Source organism: Stegastes partitus, unplaced genomic scaffold (assembly GCF_000690725.1).
Source record: "Stegastes partitus isolate 25-593 unplaced genomic scaffold, Stegastes_partitus-1.0.2 Scaffold221, whole genome shotgun sequence".
In the NCBI taxonomy this organism is placed as follows: Eukaryota; Metazoa; Chordata; class Actinopteri; family Pomacentridae; genus Stegastes; species Stegastes partitus.
The window spans coordinates 184,552-211,324 of record NW_007577952.1 but is presented as its reverse complement, the minus strand read 5'-3'; the positions used below and the strand labels follow the sequence as shown (position 1 = coordinate 211,324).

The 26,773-nt window shown below is 42.8% G+C and overlaps 1 pseudogene; it reads right to left on the bottom strand.

The window, feature by feature from the left end:
• Window positions 1–420: 420 nt before the first annotated feature.
• Window positions 421–25,372, bottom strand: LOC103356778 (receptor-type tyrosine-protein phosphatase-like N; annotated as a pseudogene).
• Window positions 25,373–26,773: the final 1,401 nt, after the last annotated feature.

Sequence of the window (26,773 nt, the reverse complement as noted above, 5' to 3'; positions counted from 1 at the left end):
TCAACACTATTTAGGGTCCAAGCACTAACAGTGCAAGGAACCTATTGAAACCCTTGTGATTATTAGGGTCCAAGCACCCAAAAGGGTGCGAAGACCCTATTGGAACTGNAAAAAAAAAAAAAAGTCTTCTGAAAAACATAAAGCAGAGAAAATAAAGTATTTCCCGCTGACTACTCCCAGCCAGTCTGTGGTAGTTTATCGCTGCAAAAAGGAGAGTTAATATCAAAAAGTTGACAATAAAAAAAAAAACTATCTTGACAATATTGTAAAAGTTATTTTTGACTGCTTCACTTTTGAGTTTTGTCTGAAAAGCATGGAGATGAAGTGCTGTCACAAGCAGACAAAAAAAAAAAGAGCACTCGAGCCTTTCATGTTTGTTTTCTGCTGCATCACATCACAAATTTATTTAGGTCAAGTCAAAAATACATTTTTATAGATATTTTCTATCTGTCTGCTACATGAAATAAACACAATCATCAGGATGAATTATTTACATTAATCACAAGGTCGTACATTGAGTGAGACGGTAAAAAGAACACGAAAGAGAGAAAGAGGAGGGGTGTGGACCGGTGCTAAAGGAGCAGTGCTGAAAGCAAACAATCATGTTCTCAAGGCAAAAAAAAAACAAGCCTCACAAATAAAAACTTGCCAGAAGTCAACACACACTAGACAGTAGTATACAGTATTCTGCTGGACACAAAACACCACATTCAGAGAGTTACGATGGAGAAAAAAACCTCACCGAGTTTCAGTAAGGTAGAGAAGTTCGCAAGGGGATTTAATTTTAACATTGGCCCGATTGTTTATCAGAGCAGCCGAAACAAACCCTTTGATTCGTCATTTGAGGTAATCATGTCCACTAAAAGGCAAAAGTTGAATGAGATGGCGGTAAGATAGATAAAAACACTCTGATGTTAAAGCCATTACAGTCAAACAGAAGGACTGTCTGACCGTATGACCACACAGCCAATGGCTCCCTAATCTGTGCTCAGGAGAAGAATAAGTGTTTCATCTGGGTTCACACAGGCACAAAGGTTCTGAATCTGGTAATTTCTTTTGGCCGGGTCCTTGTGTAATTAGGTAGAAACTTCACAGAGCAGAGACGGAGATCAAATTTGTGCCACAATAGTGAAGAAATTTGACCTTTTGCATCCTGCCAACAAAACATTTCCTACCCTTTATCATTGTAGAACTTCCAAAAAGTTTTTAAAAACCCAGAGAATGAGTGGATGAAAAAAGAAATACTGCAGGTTGACAACGGGAGCGGTGACGGCTCCGAGTGTGGCCGAGCAAGTTCTTATTTACAGTAACGGACATACATGATCGGATGGCGCGTCCTTTGGGTCGGGTGTTTCTCTTGTGTATCTGCATTTCGTCGGCGTGTCCTTCGGCTGCCGCGTCTCACTGTGGCAGCGCTTTCAAGATGGCGTTCACCTCCTCGGCTACTGCTGTCAGAGCAAACTCAAACTGGTCCTGATCGGGAAGAGCAGCAGAGAGAAGGTGGTGGTCAGAGACAGGACGGACAGAGACGCTGAGGTTATGATGGACGTCCACGCTACATGTCAGGAAAATAAACACTTGACAAGGACACACGGACAGTCGGTACCTTGGTGCGCACCAGGCCTGGTCTCTGGTCTCTGATGTGCTCCAGTGTGGCTGCAATGTCAATCTCCTTCACTCCTAATGACAGCAAGAACAGCAACAGCATCACAACTAGCTCTTGAGACTCCTTGACACTGTTTTGGTGTTAAGTACTGTCTCTTCTCTCAGCCACTGAAAAAAGTGTAAAAAGAGGCTTCTGAGCTTCTATTCGTTAGCCAATTCATTTTCTATGGTTTGGATGTGTTAACTTAGCTCTGTGATCCTAAATAGCTAAATAAAACTCACAACTTTTAGATCTGTAAAAAAAAAACCACCATGAAATGATTCATTTAGGGAGCATATGTGAAATACAGTGGTGGTCCATCAGGACCAGCAAGGCCTTCTCTGCTGGCCTAAACTCTGTCACAATCACTGACTTATGTCGTAATATTTTTGCATTAATCTTTCTACATTATTCCCAACAGTCTGTTCTCTTCATGTCATAGTGTCTCTGGGCTGTGGTGCTTCCAGCAGCGTATGTTTATATCAGAGCTTTTATCCAATCATATTTCAGCCATCATGTGCTGCCAGGGTCACAGAACAAAAGCCTTTAGAATCAAAAGTGCAGGCGTCTGTAGCTTGAAATGCATCGCGATGAAACTATTGCTGTAACCAATCAGATTGAGAGTTGGTGGTCCCAGGGCCAGCTAGCTGGTCTATGATGACTTTCACATCCTCTGATTGGATGATCAGAGAGCTGAGACAAAGCTAGCGGTTCCTGTCTGTAGCGACCTGCACAGGCTAAAACTTTATCGTAAAAGTCTTTTTTTTTTTTTTTTACTTAAGCGAGCGGACATTCTCAGCCTTAAAGCAAATTAAAACTTGTGCCAGAAACACAACTGGGCAGCCCCGACTTCCAGCATCAGCCTCCATGGATATAGAACAGGACTTATTGTTGGAAGTGAAACACACGGATTAGCTGCTCAACAGAGGGATTGAACTCCTCGTGAGGAAAGAAAGCAGGATGGAGTTTGTTTTGGTGAGTAAAATATACATTTTTGTCATTTTATTGGGTTGATATTGATGCTCCTGTTAGATGTGATGTATGTGGAGCAGCTGTGGCTGCAGTTAATGGAAACTAATTATAAAAAAAAAAAGAGAAAAGAAAAGAAAAAAATTATATTAACTGGGTTTCTTGCTTTCGTAATTTCATTCATTCTCTCTACATAAGATACCCGTCTGCGATGCAACGTCCTGTTATGCTGCCTTTCTGCATAATACTGATGGTTTCTATAGCCGTGGCGTCATGATGACGGTGTTAAGAGGTGGTTTGATTCAGGCAGGACGCCACTGAAGGCCGAGGACGAAAATGCACGACCTGACACTGGTGCAATATTTGGATTGACCAGGAATCCTCAGAAATTCCTTCTTATTTAGTCACACTACCACAAATGAATGGCTCTGTCTGCTGCAGTCAGACAGTAAAGTAGGCCAAACAACAGGAGTCATGCTACAGACATACTGCATGTCACATCACAGAGTGCAATCTAACTGCTCGATCCACAAACGTGCAGCATTATCAGCATCTAGCTAAAGAATAAAGAGGATACAGCTAATGAATGGACAAAATAATAGTGTACATGTTACTATGTTAGACACAGTCTCATGCATGTATGCATACTTCAATGTGGAATAACAACCCAAACGTCTCACAAGCAGAATTATTTAACTATTTTGTAACTATAGCCCCCTCTAGTGTCCATGAGAGGTACTACATCTTCCGCTTGACTCATCCTACATCACAAAATATCCGCCTTTCAAAATGCTTCACTCCAATTTCGCTCATCTTGCACACTCTCTGCGCTCTACGTATGCATATGTACAGGCAGCTCACCCTTGGCCATGCGGTTCAGCACCATGTCGATGAGGATGTACGTGCCAGTCCTGCCGGTGCCGTCGCTGCGGAAGTAACAGAGACGCATAGCTGTCAAAGCACACATCGCACTTCTACCCACTCTGCCAGCACAACATGTATCCAGCATATTTCTGCCATTTCTGGTGTGTCATAGAAATCCACGACCCATCCAGAAGCTTTTACTTTATTTACCTGCAGTGCACAATAATTGGGCAGGATCGACCTCTGTAACATTTATTCACCTTCCTGAAAAGCACAAACAAGGGACAGCAGAGAAAGAAAAGAAAACGAAAGGACAGGAAAGGTGCTTTATTGTACACTTTATGACACAAACTTTGCAATTGGTCTTGTTCACACATGTATTAAATATACATCAGCAGTTAGGAGATGACTAAATGCACACAACACACTTGTGCGGGTAGCTGATGGCTTTGTTCTCATGAAAGGCAATGAGAACAAAGCCAGTGATGGAGTTGAGTTACATATGAGGGATGGAAATATGTGTTAATGACAGATAGAAAAACAACCCAGATTGTGGGAAGGTTTGACAGGACAGGAAAAAGCAGATGCTGCGTGATGATAACTGTGGAGGACAGCGAGATGAGATTATAGGACAGAAGAGGTGAAGAGGAAGCCACAGATTCACTGTCCCTCTTGCAGTAGCCAGTCACACCTGCCAATGCTCATTTTTGTGACTATGCAACTGGAGCCAGAGTACTAGCTGCAAACCACAAAAATGACACTGGGAGATGTTAAAATACAAACCCATCAACCTGCACACTGGGAGAGAGGGAGAGAGAGAGAGAGCCAGGGTGATGGATGAGGCATGAAATGAAATTATTTGATTAAACGCTGGGTAAATGACGGGAAGGGTGGAGAACGAAGAGAAGAGAATGGACGCGATGGAGGAAATCAGAAGGATTCAAACCCGCTGATGGGACTATTGAGTCAACATAATATTTCACACACTGCATCCTGACCATCTGCTTGCTCCGCTTTGTGTTTATTTACAGAAAAAAAATGACTAAAATCCCGTGGAACCTGTTGAAGCGAGCCTGGAGTGTGTGCGTAAGTGGCTTTCTGTTTGTTTTGTTGTTTTTTTTTACCTGCGGAAGTCGAGCAGCGGCCGTGTGGAGGTGGGGATGCCGTCAGCAGGCCAGCTCAGCAGGTGAAACTGCGTCAAGGTTCTCGTCTCCTGCGTCTGGACGTTTTTCAAGTAGAAGCTGCGCACCAGGAAGTCCTTACACCAGATGTGCTCCGACACCAGGTTCACCTGAGAGAGACGAACGGAGCGAGAGAGAGGGAGGGGTGGCAGACAAAGGTACAGAAGAAGAGGGTGAACAATTTAACTTTCTGATGGAGAGTTAGTTGTGATACTAAAATTTGCAGCCGCCCAAAAATTTAAAGACGCAGCGAACTTCGTGTGAGTTAAATATTCAAGTGAACACCAGCATATAAGCAAAAGTTGACAATCAGGACATCAAATGATACCAAACAATACTAAAATGATTTAATATGAACATAAAGAATAATCATCAAAGCCACGAGCAGCGTCATGCTCCCTTTTGAATTTTTCCTCGAATTTTTGACTTTCAACGATGTCAAATCTTAAAATTCTGTATTTAATGTCAAATATCTGACTTTGCTCTCAAAATTCTTCATTTAAGGTACAATGTGCAAGATTGTGAACATAAATTTAGCGTTAACAGCGAAAATATAAAGAAATAGTGGAGTAATGGCAGAAAACAAAGTTACATCAACTTCTCTGCATTGTTTCGACAGCTGGTCTGGCCACGTGTGCATGTTAGTGCAGAGTGAGTCCCATCCTTTGAAACTCTTCGCTGCATTTAGAAACAGACCAATTTTGGCCTTGAATGTGGCTTTTAAAAAATGAAAGTGCATTTAGCTAGTGCCCTAAAAATTATCAGAATTCTAAATCAGTTTATTTTCTTTAAGAGGTGTGTCAGGACTGGTGTCACGAAAGATATATTTCAAATCCAAACTACAAACTACAAGTTTTCTCCTTTCAAAGTAATCCCCCTGGAGTCTAACACACTTCCCCAGCCTTCTCTGCCTTCACGCCGCCATGCACTCCTGGAAGGATTCCTCCAGGATCCTCCTCAGTGGGTCCCGTTGATGACCCCCTTGAGCTCGGGGAAGAGGAACAAATCCCACGGAGCCAGGTGGGGTGAGTAGGGAGGTTGCTCCAGCACAGAGATGTTCTTCTCAGCCAGGAACTGTCAGATGCTCAGTGAAGCAGCCACGACTCGTCCTGCCACAACTCTCACCTCTTCTCAAGCACTGAACGAAGCAAACCAGGATCTCTTTGTAGACGTGCTGGTTGATCGTCTGAAGGGGAAAACTGGTAGTTTGTAGTTTGGGTTTGAAATATATCTTTTGTGACACCAGTCCTGGAACTTTTCTGACACACCTCGTATGTTATTCGTTTAATTTTAGCTCGATGTGGGTCCACCATTGAATCAGACACATGGAGCAGAATGGAAACGAGAAAGGTGAAGTGAAAATAACGCTACTCTAGTTGATCTAGATCTATCAGCTCTACTGCAGCCATTCAATGTATTGTATGATGCTGACATGGTTGGATGATCTGTTGTTATCTTTGGAGTTCACAACCCCTCTAGCTGTATCTGAAAAAGAAGGTTGGTGGGAGGTGGGTCTGGTGGTTCCGAATATTGGACACAGAACTTCAGATTATTAATACAAATCACTTGTCCACATACAGTGTCTTTTGACTGAGAGAGCTAACGCAGGGACACCTCACACTGAAGGTTTCTTCCGTGCTACATTTAAAGCTCAGACAGGACTGCGGGAGATTAACCTCGTAGATGTGGTAGAGTGACGAGCCCTCGTCAGGCCAGTATCGTTCGCACTGCTTCTCTCCGTCCTCCAACAGAGCCGTCATCATCACAATCACCGTGCAGCCGTTCTCCCACACCATCTGGAAGTCGAACAAAGCGAGCGTATGAAGACACAAACAAACACACCCTCACCAAGATGATGTGATTGTCAGTAATTGCGTAACACGAGGCTGTAACAGAGCAGATTCTCCGTAGATGGGATGCTTCGGGCCTACGTTGTTATAGTTCTGTCTTTTTTTTTTATATCATTGAATAGAAGGTAAATTCAGTTGCAAGCGAGGAAGACAAAGTGGAAAACAAAAAAGTCAAAGAAAGCAGAGGGAAGATTGTACCGACCTGCCAGAAATCAGCGACAGTGTGTGGCAGAGGTCCCTGTGTGGCGATATAAGCCGGTTGGCGAGGGTCGTGATCGAACTGTTGATTAGAAAGAAATAGAAAACAGCAGAGCGTTTTATAAGTTTACTGCTCAGAGAGTCAGATATACAGTGAGTGTAGAGATTGTCTAACCAGAGCAGAGTAGAACGCCAACAAATACCTGCAGGTCCAAAGTGAATTACACATGAAAATAATGAAAGAATGGCTGTTTATTGGAGTGTTTTGGATTATTAGAAGAACTCTTACAATGATGCTGGCGTTGATGTAATCTTGTTTGTTGGGGTTTACTTCAGCCTTCAGCTTCACCCGAGAGTGATCATCTGGGAAAGAAAGCAAGCGTTTCAAAAAATTAGAACTTAATGAAATAATAAATGGATAATACAGATTAAATTATGTGCTAAAAATATCAATTAAAGGTCAGGATATTTAATTTGGTGATACTTTTTTTTAACTTTAGCATTCACTTTGCAGTTCAAGGCTATGAAATCCCACAAACAATATAAATGATTAAAAGACACATTGATGAACTAACAGGGGAGGGACTCGGCGTGTCTGCTTTTGTCCATGTTGCTCGGGACTTGGGCCACGGCTACTGAACTGGGTTCGGCCTGATAGGAGCACAGGGCCTCCCACTCCTTCTGAAGGCGGTCCTTATTGCGCAGGTGATCCTCCATATACGCCTGGGGGAGAGATGTGAAATCAACATTTGCTCGTCAAGGATTATTTTTTTTATAGCAGGAGAGAGTCAGTTTCCTCTCTGCTCACCAGGATCATGTGACCAGTGGAGATGTCCATGTTGGACTGGGCCGGCTCTTCACTCCAGGACGGGGTGGAGCTGTGGGTGGAGGACGGGCTGTGCTGAGGACCATCGCTGAACTGGGAGGACACGCTGCTGACGCGGGACGTGTCCGTACCCCTCCGTCCACCAGCGCCGGTTCCTATAGCGGAGCCCGCGATGCCGCTGCTCCCCCCGCCCACGCAGTCCTGGCGGCACAGGGAGGATTTAGACGCCATGTGCTGCCGACACAGCTCCTGAATGAAGTAAAGAGGTTGCAAAATGGTAAGAAAAATAATTGACGGAATTCACATGAGGGTAGCAACTATATATTAGTATTTATTTAATTAGTTGGTATGTATTAACCCCATGAATCCCAAAACCCACCAGTGGATTTAGATGGAACACTACTAACTTTTACAAAACCACAAAATATTACAGCATTTGTCATAGCAACAAGCTGTTAAAACCGAAAAAACTGTCTGATTTTCAACTTTCTGCTGGTCCTCATCATGTGCGATGTGCAGTTCCATCAGAAGAATTAACAGAACCTGAGCTTTAAACTGTGATATTTAACAAAATAATTGTATTCTACGTGTCTCATTTTAAAAAGCGACTTACTTAAAAAAAAAGCGACTCAGCTGCAACCTACAGTTATGAGACAAACATTCCAAGACTTTTTGGCTGAACTGGGCTGAACTGCAGGCTGTGTTTACAATTAGACAAGTAAGGAAACAAATTAAGAATATTAGTAGTAAAATATCCTATAGTATGTAAACACACCATGTTTTTCAGTATTGGTGAGGCATGTGGGCACTCTTGCATAAAACCTTTATGATTTGTGAGATTCTAACTTTGTCATCCTGTGCATCAGACATTTTTGAGTTCTTTCTACTTCTAGGCTGGCTGTGCTTTCCATGGAGGTGCAGGACTTTATATTGCAGTAAAGGCTGAGCCTACAGTGAGTAAAAATGCGATGTAAAATAAATGTAAAAATGCCCGGACCCTGCTCGGGGTTCCAAATGGTTAATGTGTTGATGTTTTCAGCTTATTGCATCACTCTAAATATAATGTATGTTACCTGCACACAATCACCTGCCTGATCTATGATTTTCCTAATATTCCATATTCCATGAATAACAAATTGACACATTTATTAGCATATTCAGCTAAAATATTTGACAACACTGTTCTTCTTAAAAACCTTTAAGCCCATTTTATACGTACATGTGCAGGCGCTTTATTAGTCCATGATGCCTTTACTGTATGTTGCCTTACCTGGTAGTCAAAGTGTGTTTCTGCTCCTCCCTCTGGCCCCAGGCCAAGCTTGCCATTGGCCACCTGCTGAGCATAGTGCCTGAGACAAGCAACGGCCATGGCCAATACCAACACGCCTCCAACAACTGCCATGGAAACAAGGGTGATGACTGTCCCACTGGAGCCCTGGGAAACCCTGGTTACCTGAGGGAGACCCCGTGCATCCGTCCTCTACGAAGAAAAAAGACAATCACAAAGAGTGGTGAGCAAGCTATAGGCGGGGAGGGGGGGAAAGGAACGCAAAGAAAACAGATCATTATCTCGTCGGAACTTCTGTCTTTTCAACGGGCGCATCAGTAGTCAGCCCAGGCCAAGCTGCTCCGGGGAGTTTCACCCTCACTGCAGCATCTCAAAGGTCACGCATTTCATCTTAACAAAAGATTTGTTTCTCTGTAACTGCACATGACAGCACTGTGCACTCGATGAGCAGCTGAAGTTGAGATTTAAAGACAGAGCTCTGAAAGGTCAAGGTGGTATGCCCCAGGAGCCCATTAAAAAGACAGCTGAGGCAACACGGAGACCGGCCAACCGTTGCATGGGACGTGCCACACATCAGTGCTGCACATTACAGTCTGCCCCAGAGTGTCGCTCCAACTGTGCCTCATTTTCTTTTCCACATTTCAAAACTATTTTTTAACAAAGCTACCTGCTGCAACTACAAAGTGTACCTTTAACATTTTGCCATTTCAGAGCTAAATCCTGTGCGTGGTCTGTTTGTTCCTCAATCACTCAAAACCTTTGTCCAAAAAGAAAAAAAAAAAAACACAAAACTGCCACTTCACTAAAAAGACATTAAACGAACCACTCCTGAAAGAACAAATTCCTTCTAAAGGTCAACCTCGGAAAGCAAATCAAGAGCCGCAAATAGCAGATAAACTGGATTATCATATAACAGAGGGAACCGTAGCAGAAAACAGAGATCCTAATTTGTACAAAATATTTTAGCTTTGTCCGTACTGTTATCCTATGATTACTTCTGAGACACAAAGCTTACTTAAATTACTTAAATCGCAGAAGGAATTAACCTTAGCTTGTGAATTTACCGCCTGAAATCGCATAAAATCATCAGAAACGCTTTAAAATCAGGAACAAAGACAAATCATAGCAATGGATTACTAACAACTGACTCCTAATGAGTGTAAACATCACTATTAGCTGATTTAAAACACTGCCAACTGATCTGGTAGCACAACTACGACGTTATCTCTGCCCCCCCTGGATGCGGTCGGCGTGCACGTTATCCAGATGTTCCATCTAAATGGGCGTTTCGTTATCAATCCATTAGACGTGTGAGATGTGGCTGATGATTCAGAGGCCGCCTGGAATCACGCTGTTTGTGTGAACAGCGGATAATGAGGTTAATGACACATGTGACTGTTGCCATAGCACCTGGGACCTGGGAGTGGGGGCAGGAGGGGAGGGTGAGGGTGAGGGGATGAAACGCCATGGCAACAAGTGAAACGCTGGTTGTTGTAAAGTGTCGTCTCGCTTGTTCGCTCCGGCCACAAGGGTTGACACACACACGGACGTACGATTAGACACAACATTACAAAGTGCGGACGGAAAACAATCTTTATAGGAGAGATGGATGGACTGTTTTTGTTTAATAAGAATTAATCAACATATTCTCACTGATCATTCTACGTCCGTCCTCACTGTTACCACAAATGAAGAATCTTATCCTGACTAAAAGACAAGCAGCAGCCATATTGTTAAAACAAAACTGCTGGGATTTGACAGCGGCGAGCCTGATGATCTGCCAAGCCAGGACACATTCATGATTCCGTTACAGTGTAAAGAATAGAGGGGAATGATTATATCTCTGTTGCCTTGACAACCGCTCCATATGTCACCGATAGGAGGAGCCGCAGAAGTGTGTCACCGTGAGTGTGTGGTATCAAGTACCTCTCCCACACCAGTCTGTACGATCTTCAGGCCTGTCTCCGACTCCAGGAAGTTCTTTTCGGATACTGTTGAAGTGAAAAAAAAATAAAAAAGCAGTATTTGAGGAGAACACTGTGGCAGTAACAGGATGATGTACCCACGTCTTTTTCGCCTGTGTGTGGGTAGGTAGGTGTTAGCGTGTCTGTTTCGAGTCTCACCAGCTTTAGCAGCCACTTCTGCAGCCGTCATGTTGTGCTCGTTCTGGCGGATGCGGAAAGTCAACGCGGGTCCGACGACGCTGGTGACACACAAGCACAGGGACACGCATGTTGGATGCTTCAGAGCGGTTAAACGTAACATAAGCATGGAGAGTAAAGTAGTACACGTGTACGGCACATCCAAATGAACTGTGGTGTTACCTGATGTTGATGAAGCTGCTGGTTGCCAAGTGGATTTTATCAGCCAATAGCTCCAACAGCTTCACTCCATCGTACAGGCTCAGAGGACTACGAATGAAAAAACAACATTATTCTTATTAGAAACTGAACGCCAAAACCCACCAGCAAGTTAGAAAGACGTGAAAGCCACAATTTAAGCATTAATCAGGGCATCAAACTGTAAAAACATGTAGAACCTTTAGATTTTCAACAATGCTTATTGAGCTACTCATCTGTGACGTGCCATTCTGTCAAACCTTGACAGAATCTTGGGTTAAAATTTGGGATAGTGTTGGTACTACTACTGTTAACCCAAAGCCTAACCCCGAAATCATTTTGCAGAAATAGACCATTTGGGTTAACTAGATTCCGTAAAAAAAAAAAAAAAAAAGTGCTCCTCGGCACAACCGTGAAGCCACAAGTGGCTCAGCTAGGATCATGTGACAAAAATTCAGGAACTCTCTGACTGAACTACAGGCTGAGTTTACACTGAGAGAAAAAGAAAAGTACTGAAATTAAAAGTATAAGTAGTGACATATCTATAGTTTGTAGTCACTGATTTTTCCAGTACTAGCAACACCTGTGGGCACCTGGAAAACTACTTTACATGTTGATTCCATTTTATATTTTTTTTCAATTATTGCCAAAAAGAAAAAACCCTCACCAAAAAAAGAAATAAAAAAAGTCCTTTCTTTTTTATGATTTAAGCCATTCTGACTTTGTCATCGTTGGTGTAAACAGAGGATTACGTAGAGGTGCAGGACTTTATATTGCAGTGAAAAATCAGCTTACAGTGAGCACAAATGCCCAGAAATGGATAAATATCCTTTTTTTTCTGCTTTTTATTTTAGTTAAAAGAGTGGACTCCACTGTGTTCCATTCATGGCAGCCTTTCACATGAAGACGGCCTTTCCTCATCATTAGCTCCACAAGAAAAGACATGTCTCCTGTTCTGGGTTTGTTTGTGTAAAAACAGAAGAACTGAAAGAGGAGTTTCATCAAGCGCTGACCTCTGGTTGGTGACGATGTACCCATACTCCTCTTTGGCTCCTGTGCCCTCGACAAGTGGCAGCCCCTGCTCCTTCAGGCCTTGTCCAGCTGCAGCAGGAGGGGCCTGTGGAGGCTGGGAAGCAGACAGGTGGAGGCTGGCGCTCTTGGCTGGAGGCGTGGCTTGGACCGAGGCGGATGAGGGGGCAGGAGGGGCGTCGGGGGGACTGGGAGCAGGAGCCGGCTTCTCCGCCTTATTGGACACGCGGTCCGTTTTTAACAGCTGCATCTAAGTGGGATGATAGAAAAGCTGTCAGTGTAAAAAAAAAAAAAAAAAGTGTATGATTGCATTTTATAATCACAAGCGCTGACGTACCTCCTTGAGGGTGATGAGGTCTTTCTCAATTGGATCTGTGTTGAGAGGCAAAATACTGTTTTTAGACAAACATAACAGTAAAACAGGATTCAAATTGAGCATAATTTGCTTTTCCTATCTACTCAAATCATTGGTATTTAGATGTTATTGCATTTAAAATATTCTGCCCCCCAATAATAAACCTCCTCCATGTTTGTTAATTAGCAGCTAAGGGATTATACCTGCTTTGTCTTGGGCCTGCAGAAGCTGCAGTATGAGGGCTAGTTTATAGAGCTGCTCCTGACTGAGCTCTCTGGGGTCGACTCTGTACTTCTGCAAGACTCCCGACATCCTCTGGAGCAGACCATCTAACACAGAACAGCAAAAATTAGCATTGTTTTTGCTCTACTATGTGCAGTCACATACAGTGTAAGCACATTCATATCGTAAATGTGATGTTATGCTCGCGTTGCACAGTTATTCCCATTGCAGCCATTATTATTTTAAGCATGAATAAGTTCCTTTTTCTCACCGTTAGTTCCAGACAGAGCACCTAAATCCTGAGGAACTTTCTTATTCTGCAGGCTTTGTTGCCTGCCAGTAGTACCGAGTCTCTCCTCCAGGGTGTAATCTTCCACATAGTCCACTGGTATCTCCAACTCCAGGTCCTCATAATAGGGTAAACCTGGTCATAACAGCACAGTTAGTGACGTAAAAGCAATGCTATGATTGTACTTTATGAATTGTTTTTATAATTGCCTCTTCACTTACGTCTTTCAGATACTTTAAAGTTCTATTTTAAACCCTTTACCTGCAGGAGTCATGGCAGCAGCCCCACGGTGGCGATACGAAGGCTGCGCAGACGCCAGGTAGAGAGACAGCGCCTCCTGCAGCAGCTGCCTGTCACGCTCTCGCTCTCTCTGATTGGCCTGGGACCTTGAAGAGGGGCGTGCATAGCTACCTCCTGCACCCAGAAGAGATCTCTCGACATCATCCTGGTACCTGTGCTGTGATTGGCAGACACAGTACACCATTAGCTGTCGTAATTGCATCCGCTTTGATCGTTGCGTGCTGTAACCACATGAGCTGTACAGTTCTATTAATAACACACATCAGCTTCTGTACAGTCACAGTGTGTTTTTATGAACCTGGTGATATGTGTACGGGTCCATGGATGCTGTCTGCATGCGCAGCGGGGACTGAGGGGGCTCAACGATCATGTAGTCCACGTATTTGCCACCAGGAGATCCCGACTTGGAACTTTGGTGGTGAGGGATGTGCTGTTTGGGCCTGGTTAAAAAAAAAAAAGCAGAGGCAAGATTAGAAATAGAGGTTAGATTTTAAAGGAAAGGTGGAATGAATGGAAGCATCTGACTTTGTCCTTTGCCTAATTGGTATTGTGTGAATGTACTCACTGAGGCAAATGCGACGAGGACGATGAGGAGTTTGGCTTGGAGGGAAGGGTGGTGTGAGGAACTCGCTTTAGCTCCTTTGACAAAATATACTGGGTGATGTCATCTTGCCATGACAGCCCTGCACACACAGACACAGCCATTAAGGAAAGCCACAAAATCTGAGAGCCAAAGTGCAAGACAGCAGTGCATGTCGGGGAACAGACGGAGAAAGAGCTTCTGAAATCAATGCTGCTTCCTACATGCTCTGATAGGAGTTGTAATCAAATGTTCATCTTATAAATGGATTTCTACCATTATTTATAAAGCATAGATGAGCATGATGATTTTTTTGTATCTTCGATGACTTTAACAGTTTAAGATTTGTCAATATATTCTACTAACATTTCTTTCTTACCTTGCAGCATGAGCTGTTTGAGCACTTCCTGCATCCTCTTCAGCACAGGAACCGACACCTGGTACTGGACCTGGTCCTGCTTAGAGGTTCGGCACTGACCAAACAACCCATCTGGAATAAACACACACACACATGCACACTGAGCTGTAAATGTTTTTAATACAATTTTTTTTTGCCAGTGCAGCCTCCAGAGATTTCATTCTGAAGTCACTGGAGGCCAGAACGCCGACTCAATTTATTGACTTCTTTTTCATGAAGCACATTTTGACTTGACACAGTAGGAGAGCAGAGGTGTAAATAATAGCATCTGGCTGAGATCCATTTCATACCAGTCTCAGGAGCCGAGCGCAGCGTCACTGCGTGACTGCGGCACTTGAACAGAAAGGAACCATTGTTATTGTTGTTTGCAACACTTGTGATTTGTGTTGTTTGTCAAAATGTCTGCAGTGAAGAAATCGCACCAAACAGCAGTGACGCAGCACCGCTTAAAAGGAAATATCACACTCGATCTTGATTGGCCTCGGAGACCAAACCCGTTATTTAACGAGGCATCAGCTGAATTTTCTTTTGATTTTTTTTTCGCTGTATCTGTGTAGATTTTTTACCACAAATGCTACAGTGATGCTGTCTTTGCGGCACAGTGCTTTATAATAACTGTAATTCTTACGGTAGCCCACACCGCCCAAGCCCACAGCAGTGAGTCATAGTTTTGAAGTACAGCCCACACACTTATACAGCTTGTCACAGTCCTTTTGACAAGGTTCTGCCACCGTCAGTGTGTGTGTGTGCTTTTAAGAAAATTTTTTAACAGTTTTCATTCTGAAACAGTTGCTAACCCACAAACAGCCTCACAGCAACATAAATAATAACAGTATTTGCTTGGTGCTATTGTCTGTGAACACTTTTGTTTTCATGATCATGAATTCATCTCATCCAATTTATTTGTAGTAAATAGTAACGGGACAAAATGTACAGAGAAACAAATCCAAAGTTCTTTTTGAATTTTCCTTGAACGAGCACTTCACAACAGGAGAGAGAGAGAGAGAAAAAAGAAGTGCACACATTCTGTACATTATGTCAACCTTAGCCCACACAATTTCATGCATCTGCTCTTCAGCCAGAAAGGAGCTGATGCATCATTCTCAGCCTGACAAAGCTGCTGTTTGCTGTACTGTAGGACTGTTTGCTTGCATTACATCGTGGTATAAAAGTGTCAGCCCCCCTCTGAATGATAAATACATGATTACAATTCACTCCATTCTGACGTAAGCTACAATGAAGATGATCTGAAAGCACAGGATTAAGCACTTACACTAAAAATACGCTCGCTTCGCTCCGATACACAAGATTCAAGAAGAGAGAAGGCATTCAAAAAAAAGCAGATTATCCTCATGAATTATAGTTGGGAACTGAAATGAGCAGACTCCTGCCCAGTGTCGCTTCAGCTTCAAATGATTCATAATTGCATCACTGCTCAATAAATATATTATTTCTAAGTTGACATATTCGGTATTTTCGCTCTTGAACAATCATAAAGAAGTACTTATACTAAATATTAAATTGATACAGGCCCAAAACTAGAAACTCGGTGCAACAACAGTGGCTAAGCTTGTGATCACTGACACAGAAATGAGAAACTCTGTAATTATGAAAACCCTAACGAGCATACCCATGATTTTATTGTGCTTAATTGCATGAACATGGCTTTAAAATCAGCTGTAAAAAACAGAATTTACTCAGTTTTTGGACCTATGGGTTTGTGTCTATTTGCTTGTCAGCATCATGGCTCTACATGCAAACATTTTTTTTTTTTAAATTGCCAGAGGAATTTAAAAAATCTGATTGTTTCACCTCACAAAGATGGAAGATACGTGACAAATGGTGACCAACTAAAAATCAGTCAAAAGACTGTTTTCCTGGCCAGGACCACATGACTAAACTGAAACTTGATTGCTTGTTGGATGCAAATGAGTGTTTTGTTGGCGATGACTTAGATGAGCTGATGTGGTGTGGGGGATATGCTTAAGTTAGTGGAGTACAGAATGGATTTTTGCTTGACCATTCGTGGCTCTGAGAGGATAGCAATAACGATGAGGTAGATATTTGAATACTGCTGAAGACAGCTAGAGAGGTTTTTCAAGAAGCTGTCAGAACTTGGGAGGCTGTGGTACGGAGACTTTTGTTGACCATGAAACCCCCAAAACCAAGAGAAGGAGCATGCCTGTGACGAGCTGATTGCTGCTTGGCATTGTTTGGGGCCATCATGATGAGGAGGGAGTGGAGCTATTCTGACCCCATTGCCAGAATATGCATCCCCCCAGTAAATCTGGAGGGGGGCATTTTTTACTTTTCACAGTATCCTCAGACCAAATCTATCCCTGTTGTTCTCATTATTTCCACATGACCATGTACAGACAAATATTAAATATTACTGTTGGACTTTTTTTTATTTTCATCTACAGGCGAATGGCTGTCACTGCGCTCCTTGAGAGGGGGTGCTTTTTACGGCACAACACTGGACGCTCACCTGCTTCGGACATCAGCGCCGGAGCGAGTGAAAGTAGAGGAGGGGGTAGTTACGCTTCATTATTCCCTGTGAGGGCCCCCCTGGTTTCAGGTGGGGTCGGATGAGGGGAGTTCTGGTTGGAGTCTCTTCAGGAGGAGCGACAGTTAATGTAGTTTCTGGATCAACGCAGATCTTCTCGTCTCCGGGGATCGTTGTGGATCAGACTGTTTGGGGTGGAGGAGATCCGCAGTTGGACGTTCCCTCATGGAGGGCCGATGGATGAGGTGAGTCAAGAGCTTCCTAATACTTTCAGACTGGCATCAAAGTGGGAAGGGCAGAGTGGTGTGTAGAGGTGTACAACAGGAGGAGGAGTGATGGAGGTGTGGTCCCTCTCCTGAACCTCAGCCAAAGAGTTTAGCTCCATTTAATGAGCAGCAATAATCAGAAGGTGTAAAACAGGCCATGGATCAGAGCTGCAGTGGTCGTCTAAGGACAGACTACTGAGAGCTTCTTGCATAATGTAGATCTCAATGACATGAAAAGAATGAATATCAGGGCCACATACTTTGGTTGGATGAGACTAAGGTACATTTGTTTGACTCAGATGGAGGTGAACCTGGCTAAGACTGCCACAGTAAATGCATAGTCCCAGTAATGAAGCACGGAGGTGGCAATATAATGATGTGGGGCTGCATGAGTGCAAAAGCAAGAGATGGTATTTCTAGACCACTCCATGTGAATATGTCAAAAATACTGACTGACAAGATGATGCCCAGCTAGGGGTGTGCATCTCTACCTTAAGAGGCGATCCGATACGAATCTAGATACATGGGTTATGATACGATTCGATGTGATGCAGCTTGAATCTATTTGCGTGGTGAAAAAAATTAAAGAAAAAAGGGTCAGAACAACGTCACATTGACCGCTCCACAGCAGATATAGATCGATCCGTATCGTTAAAGTTTAAATCGACTTCCGGTGAATCTTTACACCCCTACTCCCAGCCGATAAAAGCTTGGAAGATGAGGATTAATCCAGCATGATAACGATCTCAAGCCCACAAAATCACATAAGAGTTTCTACAGAAGGAAAACATGAAGGCATTAACCTGCCCGCGTGTGTCACCTGAGTTAAATCCAGTAGAACCCTTTATTGTACAGGGTGTACTCACTTCTGTTGTTCACTGAAAAAACTCCAACTTTATTACAAAGATACAAGTTTGAACAGCTAAAACAATCTTTAAGGCTGTGATTTTTACTCTAAAAAAAGCTCAGTCAAGATTGATATATATATCTAAAAGAAAATACTGCTAGACTGTAGACTGCATGTGACGTGAATAAAGATAAAGCAGAGGAGCGTTATGTTTTATCTGGTGCACCGATGAGTCACCGTGGTCTCCACACCAGCAAAATCTCACACAACCCAATCTGCCACAGCGAGATGGTGATTTGTTATAATGAGCAGCTTAGGGAGGATTAATGTGTTTTTATAGCCACACATTTTATATGAAACGCCGCTGCTTATTTTTGTCCAAAAAGTCAGGAGCCAGGTGCGTGTTTGTCATGCATCAGGTCGGATGCTAATTTTAAACCTGAGTCAAATCGGGCGTGAGCGATGACGTGGCCGAGGCTGAGCGCCTGGACATCTCTGAGCCCAAAAGTCAATCAATTTTAGCTGCAGGATGATTTTTAGCAGCTGCGTTAAGTAATGGCAAAGAATTTGCAGGTAATTACAACAAACGACTTGTAAAAATCGAGGCCACTCTTTTGAATGTCAAGTCAAAAACAACATCCAGAACTTTGAGTTGAAGCTCTGTCAGACATTAACAGCAGCTAAAACTACTGTTCGTGATTTAGTTTGTAACCCAGACATAAAAGGCCATCGCACTTAAAACACTTAGCAGAATTTGGGGAGAGTTCTTATCCATCTAGTCTATGTGCGTACTTACAGTCTGAAAAAGAATGCCAGCAAAGATATATATAGAGATACAGATAGGAGCATCTCTCCCCTGCCTAGCGAGACACAGACTGTTTTCCATTCATATATCACATCCCAGTGATTGTAAAACCCTTATCAAATTACAAATAGTTGATGTTGATGATGTGATACGACACCGGATATTGTATCCTGGCAGTGTATTGCACTGATAAAGTACGTAGTTCCTGTTTTTCTAACTGGTGAACTGGATGATGACAGAAAGAAGAGGGTCACGAGGAGGAAAATTGGAAGATGAATAGAGGGAAGACAGTAAACCGCATGGTTCGATTGGATTTGGGACTATTTTGGGAGCTCGGGCTGTTTCTGTAGATGTCAGTGAGCATAGTGTATGACATTGTATGCTGCTGTGCAGAGGAATCCGAAAAAAGAAAACACGACATTCTGCTCAAAATGCAGGATTTAGAAAGTTCTCAGAAGAAATTAGTCTCAAAGGAATTGTGATTCTGATTGGCTTCCATCAATACCTTAACGCCACCCAAACATAAAAATAGTGGAAAACAGTTCAGCTGCAATACGTTCCATAACCCACAACCACTGCCATAATGACAAAAAACACACAAAACAACCAGCAGGAGTTGTATATTATGGCCTGACTGTTTTCATCTCTGGTGTTTTTAATCATAGAAGCCTTATGGCAAAGTTTAAAGACGCAAAATAGTATATAACACGAATGGTTTTGGTCTCTTTGGTTCATTTTGCCTGTACAGAGGCTGAATCATGATATAACTCACCCATTTAAATTGTATTCAGTTTTAAAGACGTGCATAATTTATCGTTGGGCTGCTTTGAGTGACAGGCGGGTGCTTTCATGAGACGGTCCGTCTCCCGTCTCACACTCCACCTCTGCTCGTTTAAAATTAGCCAGGAGAAGATGGCAACAGAAACCTCTGGGTGATCTCCTGGAGGCTTCGTCCATCCTTATGGAATATCTATGATACACACCTGGTATTGTTCACTAGTTCAATCATGTACGCTGCACTCTGATCAGCTGATGTGCTTGACTGGTGTGGCTCCATGCTGAAATTTGCATGCACTGCTACAGTTAATGACTGCAGACCCCACGACAAGTCACGGTTGGCTTTCAGATCCCTATTTTCCACTGACCTGGTATCCACCACATAGCAAGGTCAGTGTGCTACACCTGTGTACACACAAGTCAGCTGACAGCGTACGACGCTGATAGCAGGCTGCTGACAACATTAGCAAACCAATCTGATTGACCTTTCAGAATACCACAAACAGGCCAACAACAAAACCTGGAATGTCTTTGGAAAGGCTTAAAGCAGACTAAGAACCTCTTATACACACAGGATGAATGTGCTCACAGGGATCCTATGGGGATCTATAAACACTTCTGTCTTGGAGAGATTGACTTCAGTAAGAACTACAGACCTCAGCACGAAAACCTGCACACTCCACTGCTCGCACCAAATGTATCGAGAGTGGGGACAGTGACTGCCTGGTGTGCAGGAAATCCTACAAGGGCCAGTCAAACATCCTGTCACAGATGCAAATAAACAGCAGCTGTAAGTATTTAAAAACAGAAAAAAAGAAGCATTCCATTTAACCCATCGACGTATACAAGACAGGATCACTATTAGCCGTCACTGGAGGCAGCTTGGGCTTGAAGAAGAAAGATGGCTTGAACTAAAAGAATCCTTGAAGCCTGGAGATTTACTGCAAAGAGAGAGAGCAGGCTGTGTGAGCAGTGAGCACACTTTATTAGACATTTTACACTAATTATTGCTCAAAGGCCAAGTGTGGATGCACTACAGCCGTGGTGAAATCATAAAGGACACTATAAAACAAGCTCGTATGTGTCTCATTAGTGTTGGGTTCAAGAGAAAAAGAAAAAAATCACACTTTGCAGATCATCAGCTCATCTGCTCAGTTCAAGACTTACAGATTATGTAGTTGTTCATAAGTTAAACTAGAAGACCTTCTTCTTTACAGACAAAACAACCACCTCCCAGCATTTTTGTGCAATTTCTTAATTTTAAATTCCTCATTAATCTAAAAGTAATCACATCAACAACTGCTAGACTGTCCAAACAAAAGATGCCATTTATTTTCAGTGTACCGTGTGCGTTAAATTTAAGAGGGTCAAATAAAAGCATGAAATGTTGATAGTTAAAAAAACATGCTGCTAATTGAATATTTCACAACATCCACCAACAAGTAAAATCATTAATTTCAAGGCTCAAAATTTTACAGTGACTTTACTCTAAACGTATAAATGAAGCGGATGGTGTTAATTAATCAGGGCTCAAAAGCAGGTTTTGTAGTGATTCACTCCCTCGACCTCTTTATCTAAACCCGATACAGTCGCTGGCCGTTCTTTATTTAAGGTGTTAGTCTCTGCTAGACCCGTCTGTGGAGTTCTTCAGCAAACAAAAAAAAAAAAGAGGGCAATTAGTCTTATTTGCTGTCTAACAAACACCGATATTGTTTACAGCTCATTTTCCGTCGTTGATCCTTCGAGGAGACGCGGCGACAGAGAGACAAAGGGCTCATTACAAGCAATCAGACCAGAAACCTCTCCTCATTTCCTCTGAACGTTTTTTTTTTTCCTCCAGCGCTCTGCGGACACACAGATATCGGTCTGCTGCGCGTCCCTTTTAGTATTCTGCCCAATGATCGTGCGTAAGCGCAGTTTCCACAGAGAAGAACGTAAGCGTGTGTCAGTGACTCATCACTGTATTAGCACAACAACTGTGGGGGTGTCGACCTCACCGTGATGTCAGTGTTGCCATGGAGACAGTGGGATGGGGAGGAGGGGCTTAGAGGAAGACGAGGGAAAAGGAGAGGGGCAGGTGACGGAGAGAGACACGGCGGCACATGGGGAGGGAAAAAATCCTTGACTTGTGTGTGTTTTCATACGCAGTCGGTGTGTCGGCATGCATCCAGTGACATCAAGTGTTTATTGATTTCATATTCTGTACAGACACAGTGTCTTAAAAGTTTAATGATCAAGTGCTAAAAAAAGATAAGAGATCATGTTGGATTGTTGTACTCACCATCCGAGCAGAACTGATCCCGCGTGCACAGCTTTCTCTCGAAAAGGCAACCTGAGGCGGAGAGACAAAAGAGAATGCTAACAGGTGCTCAGAATGAAATCTTTCGCAGTGATTTCCATGGCAACAATCGGTTTAACTTTGGGGCAGTAATGAGGCAAAGTGTGCTTAACCTACTCATCAGAATCATACGTAACGCACGGTGGCAACCAAAACAGGCGCACCAGCAACCCTGGTTCCTATCTTCTAATGCTACTAGTTCCCAAGCCAACATACACTGCTGCTCTTATCGTTTATGTAATGGCACAGAAGCTCCCTCAAACTAATTAACCAGAAAAAAACCCACTAAATATCCAAGCAACGGAAATTTTTTTAGTATTTTCCTGAATAAAAAGTCAAAATGCTCTCTATGTTTCTGCAAATGTGTTTGATTAGTGTGACAGAAGATAAAATGTTAAGTCATCATTATGCTGACTTGTTAATTGATGATTGCTGTGTTTAACTAGGGGCGCACATGTGATGCTGCCACTTCTGTTTTTGACTATTCCTCTGTGTTTCCCCTCCAGTTGTTCCACTATTTCTGACTTTAGGTTTGTGGGTGAGACTTTGGAGGCTACGGCAATGTGGGAAGGAGCAGGTGGCCGGCGACAGATAGCAACAGCAGCGGAACATGCACGGATAAGTCTGTCTGTCTTTCTCCATCACGTCACAGCTCGAGTCTCTTTCCACTATAAAAACGCCCTATGTGCCTCAAACAGAATCTAAAAGAATAAATGAATAAATAGCGGGATGAATCTGTGTGGGCTAAGTGGGTGTAAAAAAAAACCCCTGAATTCTTAAAATGGCAGCTGGTTGGCTGAAATGATGGATCCGTGGACTTATTGAAACTTGAATAAAGGGGGCCGAGAACTGTTTTCTCCACCTTTAAATGCAGTGACGCAGTACCTAACAGTGACTCACCTCTCAGAAACTGGAGCACTGTACGCACACAGTGCAAGTATTTGATGTTTCTGAGTTGCTTTCTCAAACTTTTAGCCCTGAAACTATGTTTTTTTTAAACATCCAAATCAGATGCCTTTCTTAAAATGTTTTGCCTTAGTGACAGGAAGTATGTTGACATAACTTCCATCTAAGAGACCAGGAGTCTCTGATCTGTTGTTCTTGTGGCTGAAACAAGCTTCAGCGATAATTCTAAAAAGCATGAATAGCACTGGCTAAGCGATAAGGTCGTTATGCAACACATTGGCTTGATTACAAGACTAAATGCTAGTTCTAGTTGTCAAATACTGATTGGTCATCTAGGAGTGGACCTCTGGGAACGATGGGCCGAGAAGAAGCTGAAACAAAGAAGTCTGAAAACACACTGACAGTTTGTTTTACTTTTCAACACTGATAAGATTCAATTTCTAGGTATATGTTATTTATTTATTTCCTGTACGTTCTGGTTTGTCAGATGCAATGCTGAGGATGATGTTAGTTGTCTGTGAACACGACGCCCACTCCTGTTTTGCACTTTGTTGCATTACATCAGCGACACTCGGGCGCTTTGATGTCACGGTGAATCTCGGCATCAGCAGGTGTAACAAGTCGGCTTCCTCAGGCCAGCAGCCAGGTTGGTTGTAACCAGGACAACAGTATAACAATAAGAAGTATTGTTTTTTTAATGCATATGAAGCAGAAAAACGAGCACCAGTGCTTGGTAAAGTAGTGCAAATGAATTCTGTAACTTTAGCAAGAAGATCTTGGGGAAATCTTCCCCCTCAGGGATCAAAACCGGCTCCAGAGACATCATACTCTGTGTGTGTGTGTGTGTGTGTGTGTGTGTGAGGATGGACAGTCAGACATATGGATGGATGGCTCATTAGATGAACAGATGGACGGACTCATGTGTGAAAGAACAGAGACGAAAGCAGAGAGGTGTTAATGGAATGAATGGACGAGGGGAAGCAGCAGTGGTTTGCTGGTTTCTCTCCATGGTGCTGAAATCGGAGGCGCTCGCAGCGTGGCTTCTCATTGTTCATTGTTCATTGTTGTTTTGGGTTTTTTTTAACGCTGCTTCTTATTCTTGAGTTTTCTCAGGAATGTATGTTTTCTTCTAATGCCGATCTGTAAAGCAACAAGTTATTTAGCAGCAATTTAAGCTGATTTTTTGGAGAGATTTTGAATAAATCAGAGTATATTATAGTTTCTTGTTATTTTAATGCTGCTTTAGATGTAATCAGCTGCTGTTTGATGCACTATAAAGATAAAATTGAAGCAATGGAGGTCATGATGTGCCTTTACATGGCTGGATATGTATATATATATTGAGTGCAGAGGAAAGTTGATGTAATTTGTTTTTTTGTTGAAGAAAGCCAGAGAGAGAGAGAATAACATTTGGTCCCTTTTCAGTCTGAGCTCCTCTTTGAATTCTGATTTACAAATTTAATTCAAACATTAAAACTGAATCTCAGTCTCTGTGACAATAAAAAAAACTGTTTGTGGAAAAAAGCTATGAAACTACATTTGGGTGCAAACCAAAAAAACAAAAATCACTTGTTGCATCATTTTTGCATTAACAAATTGTGCCCATTCAATGCAGTAATCTCCAAAAAAGAGACAAATCTCATCAACCAATATTAAAATCTAACAAAAAGATGGAGGTGAAGCTCCCACTGCTGCCACTGTTACTAATATGAACACAACAGCTACTACAGCTGCTGTCATTTCTGCTGATAAAAGTGAAGGCCGGTCAGTGAAGACAGTTTTTATACATGCTGATATTTAATCTAAATCTAAAGTGGATTTAGTGTGAAGAGTTGAGCATCAGAACATTCAGTGACTTTGGGGCTTTTATGGTGCAATCTAGTAGTAAACACAGGCCAATGTGGGCGTTTTTTAATTTTTTCCCATTAGCAGCTGATGGATTCTCTTCTCCGACTAAAAAGAGGACTCTAAATAAAAACAAAAGCTCAATAATCATTCCTTAAAAGGATCCTTCTCTCCCTCTATCACTCCTTGTCTCCTCCATCTCTCCTCAGTCTCGGTTTAATCACATTTGGCTACCGTCTCCCATATTTACGCACGCATCTCATCTCTTAGTTCATTAAGGACAGCAATAGAGAATGTCACAGCAATGCATTCGCTCCGAGAACACAACAGGGGATGAAACATCACCTACAGTATCGCCATAAAGTCCACCTGGACGCACAGTGTGACTCAAGTTGTCATTTGTGCTCGGCCACCATCAGCGCCAGCATCATCTTACCGTATTTGTCGGAGATCCCCGGCTGGCACAGCGCGGTCAGGAGCAGCAGAGCTCGCCATGGCTTAAGGTGTTGCATGATCCTCCGAAGCCTCCCAGCAGCAGCAGCAGCAGAGGAGGAGGAGATGGAGAGAGAAAGATGCGGAGTCCCTGTTTTTTTTCTTTTTTTATTATTTGCTTTTCCTCCCTCCTTCAAATCATGATCAAACCAGCCGTAGCTGTGCGGTGTCGACAGCTCACATTGAACCCAAACAGCCCATGTGACTGGGGAGGAGGAAAAAAATGATTAAAAAAAAAAAAAACGAAAACAGATGAGGAAAAAAAAAAAAGTAGTTCTTCACAGTGGCCAGGCGGGGCGCGAGGATGGAGAGAAGGAGGGGACACACTGTGCGCGTAAAATCGACTCACGACGGCACAACTGCGCACGCAACGTAGGTCTACGGTTTGAGTAGAAACAAGGGGAGCTCTCTGCGATGGGAGGAATCGACCTGCAGCTCCGTCATCACGGCTTTGAAACGGAGAGAGGTGGGGAGGGAGGAGGAGGAGGAGGTGAAGGAGATGCGTTAACTTCCACCCATTCATAAACGTCATGCGCTCACAATCAATAATGCATGCGCAAAAAAACGTGGATGAAGCAACGTTTCTGCTCCATCTCGCAGGAATCAGTCCAGTCTCACCTCAAGTTAAACACACAACTTTAAGCTTGTGTTTAATTTAATAGCTGTAGAGGATGTCAAGTATTTGTTTGTTGTTGCATTAAATTTGAGTATTTATGGACTCTAATAGACTTAATTATTGCAGAATAATGGCAATTTTTTTCCCAAATACTCAGAAATGAGATGTAAAAGTTTCTAATTTGTTATTGCAGCAGTTTGTAAAATGAGATTTCCAAGCCTACAAACCTGAAAAGAAAGTGAAAGAACATGTAAGACCACAGCTCACATTATATGTTTCTATTAAAAAAGTCAGATGTTTCAATACACACTTCCAGTTTTGACAATTAGAATAATGTTCTTACATTTGATTTCTAAAACCATTTCAGTTGCCATGCAGACAGATAAGTTTCCCACCACGTTTTTCTCTTCCCCTAAAGTTACTTTGCATGCGTCAGGAATGTCCAGATTGTAGGTGCAAGCACTTGATGAGTTCTAACTAATTGGAACATATGGCTCTGCACCTCTTTATCCCCAGGAGGAAGCGGCGCCACAGCGGTTCATCTCGTCTAGTTGTCCTCTTGCTCCCTCTTGTGTCTGTGAAAACCAGCCGCTTGGAAATGATTCTTGCTAAACACCTGACACCACTGCTGCAGGTACAAACCTTTTTCTCTCTCTTTTTTGTTTTGCAATTCAAGATGCAGGTCATGATACAAATATACCCCACAGCTTGGTGATGAGACGGATCGTACAAGCCTTCTGCTCTGCATAGACAGTAGCCGTGTGAAAATAATAATATCCAAGACACAGACAAAACTGTAGCACACAGTATTTAAGACACATGAAGTTTATTGGCACCGTGTTGCATAAGACTGAGACGCACTGAAGCCACTTTTATTTATACAGCTCACTGTGACTAATCACCAGTTTGCCTCGAGAGGCTCTACAATCTGTTCACCCGCTGTCCTTACAAAAAAAGCCAGTGAAGAAACTTCAGGAAGAACAGCTGTGGAGGGATTCCTCTCCCATGACAGACCAACACGC